Source organism: Marmota flaviventris, chromosome 12 (assembly GCF_047511675.1).
Source record: "Marmota flaviventris isolate mMarFla1 chromosome 12, mMarFla1.hap1, whole genome shotgun sequence".
NCBI classification, from domain to species: domain Eukaryota; kingdom Metazoa; phylum Chordata; class Mammalia; order Rodentia; family Sciuridae; genus Marmota; species Marmota flaviventris.
The window spans coordinates 63,809,660-63,817,555 of NC_092509.1; positions in this window are offsets into that span (position 1 = coordinate 63,809,660).

The following is a 7,896-nucleotide window of genomic DNA, read 5'->3' on the forward strand; positions in this document are numbered from 1 at the left end:
CAATATATTGGATTTAAATCATTTTGAATGCATGGATTCATTTATCAATATTTAAACTTGTATAAGGCACTGTCTCTAGGTGTTTTGGGGGACAGTCATATTTTAAAATATAAATAAATCAGATGTGAATTATGCCTTCAAGGAATATACCAAACTCTAATTTAGCCTATGCTAAATTATCATAAACTCAGAGATATTTTAATTTTTACTAGACTGTTTAATTATAAGCAATATTATAGGATTTCTTTTAAAGTGGGTTTCCTAAATGGAGAAGAGTCTATTCTCCCAAGAGGCATGTACAGAAAGTGAAATAAATTTATATAGTACTTGTGTAACAGTATATTTCAGAAAATAACTGTTTCTCACTGTAAAAATAGATGTGAATTATCTCTATCTGAAATTCTTCAAGATAACTTGACTTTTTTTTTTTTTTACTAGTAGTCCTACAAGTGAAAGAGAAGATTGGATTAATTAAATTTTGTTTTTGTTATTGGTAGTTTAGAATTCTCTAGTGACTACTTCTAATTTCACTAAACAATATTATGCAAAAGAGAAGCACAATGAAGAGAGAGGAATTTAGCTTCTTATCTATTTTCTCAAAACAATATAAAACCTTTCAGAATCAGAGTTCATGCAGGTGAAGAAAAGACAGGATGAAGTCTGCACTTTAGGTATCAAAGTAATACATGATAACTCTAAGAAGATCTCAACAAGCTGTATTTATGATTTAAATTCATAAAGGTTTATGAATGGTGCATACACTGAGGCACTGACATTGATACACAAATGCAGTTGTCCTTAAAGGATTTTTTTTTCTCACCTTATCTTTTTTGGAAAAGGCAATATCCTGAAATGACAATATCCATGAAGCAATGGCCCTTGAAAAGGGCAACCCCTAGGATTGAGGTCCTTTGGGGGCTGTGGTAATTAGGGTCTCTTCCCACAATGGGCCCTGGGAGGGCAACCCCTTCCCTGAGAGAACCAAGGCCTGGTGTGAATAGGACAAAGTATACCGGGTGCTTTCCTAAGTCCAGAAGGCAGATCATGAGTCAAAGAACATCTTAAAGAGCTTACCATGCTAGTTTTTGGACTTGTTTGAGCCTCTCCTTTCTTTCTTATTTCTCCCTTTTGGAATGGGAATGTTTATCCTATGCCTCTCCCACCATTGCATTTTGGAAGCAGATAATTTGTTTGGTTTCACAGGTTCACAGTTGAAGAGAAATTTTGCTTCAAGATGAATCCTACTGAAATAGGAACAGGAATTTGGGGATACAGAAAAAGAAAGACTCAGTCTCAGAAAAGAAGTGCCCAGGAACCATTGGAATGCAGAAAATGCCCCTGAACTGTTGAAATGCAAAACAGGCATTCCTGAGCAACCCAACCCAGGTCCTTAGCCTGGGCCCTTGGCCTGTGCCTTTGACCCATGCTTTTGCCTGCAAAAAAAGTAACATGAGGGCAATGCACAAGGATTAGAAAAACTGACCACAAAACTGTATCACTCTTCCCTGACTCCTCCCCAATCCAGCCCCTAGCTATTGTCGTTCTATAAACATTATACCCCAAATCAATGGGTGTCTGTCTTCCTCTCTGGAGATGGCCACATTCTCCCTTGAATGTGTATTTCTTACTTTACTTCAAAAGGTGTCACTCCCTTGAGATATCTTGCACTCTCCCTTAAATATGTATCTGCTTTCCTAAATAAATCTATCTGTGTCTCTGGTGTGTACTGAAATTCTTTTTTTAAAAAATTTATTTATTGTTTTATGTGGTGCTGAGGATTGAACCCAGTGCCTCACACATGGGAGGCAAGGGTTCTATCACCAAGCCACCATCCCAGGTTTGAAATTCTTTTCCATCATGTAGATCAAAGACCCCACTTGCACTGAGTTGATGTTCACCTCTCTGGGAAGTCTTCCAGTGACAATACCTCTAGTCTTATGTATATCTAATTCAGATAATATATAGGGGGGATTTGGACATTGGATTTTGGAGTTGACATGCACTTGGATTCCGAGATGAGCCTCTGAGAGGTTAGTGCTCTTATAGAAAGTATCCCAGAGAGCTCATTTTTTTCTCTTTCTGCACAACAGGAAGATGCTCTGAACCAAAATCCAGGCCCTCGCCTGACGCCATATCTTCAGCATCTTGATCTTGGAGTTTTTTGGACAATGAGAAATAAGTTTCTGTTGTTCATAAGCCACCTGGTTCATAGCATTTTGTTATAGCAATCTGAGTTTACTAAAATGATGGGTATCATTAGTTGGCATCTAGGCCTTGAAATTCATGTTCTAATTGAGTTCAATCCCTTTGGACAGATGACCATGTCATGGAAATCTCATACTCATGGCTAGCAGCTTGAAGAATGTGTATACTGGAAAGGTGGGCGAACAACTCTGGTCTTGTGGCAGCTTTAAAGAGTGAACAGGTGGATGTCTAGAGCTCCCAATCTGTGGAAAGAATAAGATGATACACTGTTTTTGTTTAGTTGTTTGTTTTGTCATTACTACTGTGTGCATAAATATGAAGTGGTTCATTTGGGGGCCTTTTGTAGATAATGTTTAGAGGTGATTGGGTGCTATTAAGGATATATCAGAAACTAGGAGCTCTCTGGAGAACATAAATAACTCAGATTCTAGCTTGTCTCTCATCAGTAGCTAAGATCTCACTAGTGAGTATGAGCAATATCAAGAGCTGAACCTTCAAGGAACTTTGAAGGTTCAGCTCTTAAAAAGAGTTTGTATTTACCTCCAATACAATAAGCTATTGCACAAGCAATTGCTTATTTACTGTCTTTTAAAGTTATTAACTTTGAAAGTCTACTTCACTTGATGGAAATAATTTTTAGCTTAAAATTAATGAAGATAAATTTAGTGAGTGACTATTCACTTCATCTTCAGTTAAGCTGTGAAAATTAATTAATGAGAGTTAGTGATTGCACATGCTCTGCTTTGTGCACCAGAGGCATCTGTCACCTCTCCCTCCCCTAGACATGTACTTTCTCACATGACTATGTATTTACATCTCTGCTGGCAATGTCCTCCTCCAATTGACTGCCTAAGTGAATTCCTCCTCATCTTTCAGATAGATCTTTCCTAATCCTTCCCAGCACCCAGTTCTCCTCTGCTCGTGTGTGTGTGTGTGTGTGTGTGTGTGTGTGTGTGTGCGTGTGTGTGTGTTTTCTTAGCTTTAGCTATTTATGTGGTGGTTGCGGTACAACAGTGGTTGAGACTGTGGCACCAGAGGGCCTAGACTCAAATCAAAACTGCAGGCTTTGTGATCTGGGACAAGTCACTCAAATCTTGAGGCCTTTGTGTTCTTACTTATAAGATGATGGTGATTTACCTTATATGCTTTTTATAAGGAATAAAAAGTTAATATATGCAAAGAACTTAGATTTATCTAAGTATTTTCTTGTATCAATTGCATGTACTGATTTTATAAGATGATATTTGTATGATATATATTTATAGCACAAATTGTTGGCATAAATATTGTTAATAAAGAGGAAACTTGTCAATAAATAATTAATATTTTAGAAAGTTAACTCAAATCATACAAGTTTAAAAATACATACTTTGATACTATCCATATTAAACAAATTAACCGGAACACTGCCAGATCTTTATTATATACTGCCTTACTCCTGTTTTGATTTTTAAATTTCCAGCCTTACTTTAGAAAAATAATGTTTACTTCTGTTTTGAATTTTTACTAATTAAGCCTGGCATAAGAAACCTAAGCAAGCTTAAATATTAACTAATTTTGTCTTTATTTCCTCTAAAACATGTGGAATATGTTTGCTTTATTATTTTAAAGGTTTGTTTTATTGATCCTTTTATATGATCTTTACTACGAAAGGTTTTGATGCAGTGGAACAGTCTGCTATAAATCTCCTAATAATAATGATATATTATTAAGACCTCGTGTACATTTTCCCTTATCAGTTGCCAGCCATTCCACTGGGGCTTTAATTTCTACCATCCCACTTTCAAAAATCTCCCAGTTCTTCCAGGATGTGGGTTGCGAGTGCTCCCTGGCTCTGCTCTTGGTGTAGTTTCTCAGGAAGTAGCAATCATTGCTGTTATTATTTGTGTCAGTTCTTCTCCTCTAATACTAATATAAAATACTACATTTCTAATTAGTATTTTGTCAGCAGAATAGCTTTTACCTTTGTTCCTTTATTCTGAGAATGTACTTGAAGAGCCCATTATTTCTAGCTGAAATTCTTTCCTGTGGTTTGGCATTTAATCCTCTCATTCATTGTGAAAGCTAAAATCCCTTACCTTGCTTCTACTTATTTTTACATATGGCACCTCTAAGTCCTCTGTATGTGGTTTCTTTAGGTTTTTTGAAGACTTTCTGCATATAAAAATTTTATATCCCTTTTCCCACTTTAGTGTAGTAGCCTATATAATTCTTTCTCTGGTTGGTCTTAACTTGAAATATTTTCAATTACTGGATCTTGAGCAGCTTCTGAAATATATTTCATCTTCCCATAAGCCTTCAGAACACTAAATCAGGGTGACTTTTTCTTTCAAATTCAGTCCCCTCATTTTTCTTATCATATTCTGAGTTGCCTACTGAATTCATATGTACTTTATGTATATATTTATTTTAAAAATTAGATAAGATACATTTATCTTCCTTTCTTCTTTTTATTATAGTTTCTTGGCCTCACATATTTTTTTAACATAATGTAAAACTGAGCTTCTGAAATTAAGAATCTTGCATTTACTCAATATAGCTGCTGCCCATAGCTTTCTGAAATGTCTTTTCATGGAACAAAAAGAAAGTAGTCTTATCTCTTATTCCAAAGCTATTTTTAAGTGAAGAAAAAGATACAATAACATGATAAGAGGAAATATCATCTCTTTATGAGGACATTGGGAGGACAATGAGCACAGAAAGTAATATGGAAGATCAGATAGATCAGACAGGGTCAGTGAAAGCAGAAAACCAAGTAGGAATTTACTATTTAAAGAGCTTAAAAATACAGAAAAGATACTTGCATCTCATTAAAAAGATCTCTATTTCAACAAGCAAACAAAGCAACAAACACAACAATAAAACCATTTTCTTTCTGTAAGAAAACCAACATCCTCTCTCTGCATCAGTTATAGAGGTTACTGTTACAATATTTTCACTCCTATAAAAATCACAAGGCATCAATTCTTCCATTCTCTTCCTCTGCCATTTTAGCATCAGTTATCTATAGTCGTATACACATTATTTCATGTAATCTTCAAATCTTCAAATTAGAGATTATCTCCCATTTTTCAGATTAGGAAATTAAGAGATTAATTTCCCAAGATGATTTAGCTAGAATCTGGCCTGAGAGAAATACTAAGATATACATATTACATATACCTTCTATCCTTTTTTCCCTGCCACAAAAACATTTTTTAAGTTGAAAATTTTCTAAAAATTCAGAGAGATGGAAACTCCAAACTGATACACCTTACAAATATTAGCTGTAGTTTAGTGGCTTCACTAATATTTAAAGGTTTGGGGTTCCAAAAAGTTGCTTTTTGTAAACTTATTGACAATAATACATGAATTAACATTAATAAAGGATATCAAGCATTGTGAGAGTCACCAGGCCAATGATTCCTCAGTAAATAGCAAGAATGTTGGCCCAGAGATTGTATTTCAACTATTTATTCATCTTGTTACTATTACTGGGTATATTAGCTGATGCCACCCAGTAGGTATATTAAATTCAATTTGAGCTTGAGGCTGTCTCCAGGTTTGAGTCCTTAAATGATATATTGATCAGCTTTCCATCACTATGACCAAAGTACTTGAAAAGAACAACTGATAAGTGGAACGATTTATTTTGACTCAGTTTCACAGGTTCAATCCATGGTCAGCTGGCTGTAACGCAGAAACAACATGGTGGAAAACTGGTCAACTCATGGCACCTGAGAAATGGAAAGAGAAAGAGAGGAGCCAGGGACAAGACACATTCCCCATGTGCAAATGCAGCCATACTCACCTGCCTAAATTTATCACCAAGTAGTCCATTCAAATTATTAATCCATCAAATTTATCAATCCACTGGTTAGGTAAGAGCCCTCATGATACAGTCATTTTCTAAGAACCCCACCTTGAATCTTGATGCATTGGAGACTATGCTGTTAACATACGAATTTGATGGGGGCTGGGGATGTGAGACAATCCAGATCCACACCATAATACATGGCAGATTGCAGCCTGACTTGGTAAATGGATTAATTGAAATCCTTATTTAGCAATATGCTTTTGTAACGAGTGGCTACCTCTTAGTCAATTAAAGAGCCTCAGTCACTCACAGGAGCCAACTGATTAAAATAAGGCAAAACCCTAAGCTATAACCACTTTAGCCGTCTTTATACATCACTCTTGTTTCTTTCTATAGATGTCATCTAATCATCTTGCTGGTTCTTTCAATATTCTCTGATTTTGAGGGATGCCCAAATCTATAATCATGAGTAAATGGCAGCTAAGATCTTTAAATTTGTTGTAATTTTGTGTTTTGTCAGTTTTGGCACCCAATGTTAGGCTCTAAGGACATGGCTGGTGACCTAAGTCTGCTTGAGGAGTGCAAGAAAGGTCCCCCTCCCTGTCTTCCCCACAGAGCTCCTCTCCCAGGGCAGTAGATAAATCCCTCTTGGGTGGGACTCTGCTTTTTTTGCACTAAGCCTATGATCTTTTTGGCTTCAGAATCCAGGATTGTTTTGTTCTGTATGAGTATATAAACTTCTGGGATTTTCAGTGGCTGATAAATCATAGCAGAAACGAACTGCAAGAAAGGCTCAGGTGTATGGATCACACAGAACCTGGGAAATCACTGACAGATTGGTCAAGAGCACCTCAGAGCCAAAGCCACACCTAGATTGGTGGGCACAGTTCAGTCACTTACGAATTTTTAGAGCAACTATCACAAAACACGAAGATAACTATGAGAGGACAAACCAGACACTCAACTGGGTGGGCAGTGCTCACCAGTCTCAAGAAAATGTCTAAGTTGTGAGGCACGCTGTAAGTGTTATATAACCAAACCCTAGGCTTTTATTTTGGTTTTGAGAGACCCCAGATACAATGTAAAAATGAGATCCTTAATTTTTAAAAGAACCTTAATTTTTAAAAGAACTAAGTTGTCTGTTTTCTAGGTTTGCCTGCCTTTTACACATGTAGGTAGTCCTTGGCTTACCATGGTTTGATTTAAAATTTTTGACTTGAGAATGGCAAGAAAATAATATGCATTCAATAAAAGCCGTATTTTGAATTATTTTGAATTTTGATCTTTTCTCAGGCTGACAATTAGCAATACCATATTCTCTTCAGATGCTGGACGGGCAGCAAGCTGCAACTCCCAATTAGCCATGTTCTGTCACATGCAGAGAAAACAAAGGAAAACAAAGGTGGGTGTGGACTTCCTAAAAATTAAAGTGAGGTTAGTAGAGGAAAGAGACCAGGGAATGGGAGACAGGGAGGGAGATGAGAAATGCTGGAGAGTGATATTGGCCAATATATTGTTATATTGTGCTGAGAGCCACGGCTGAGTCTGTATGGCCCCTGGCATTTTGCCAACAGTATTGATTGACAGGCGCCTCTGCCTGTCCGCCTCTGCCGCAACTTTTGAGTTCTCGCACTATTTTGGAGTTCTCGTGGGGATTTCCGGGGATTCCCCGAGAGTTCCCATTGGTTGGGGAAGTGCAGGAGGAGGGATTTCCGGGAGATATAGTTCCGGCTGGGGGTTCCTGGACAAGCCTCGTGGCGCGTTCGGGAGGATTTCCCCGGGAGCTGTGTGAAGTTTTTTCCTGCGTTTTAAAAATAAAGTTTGTTCCTGCTTCAGTGGCTCGTGATTTGTGCCCAGCCAGACTGCGGCATTTGGTGGCCCGTACGGGGAACGAA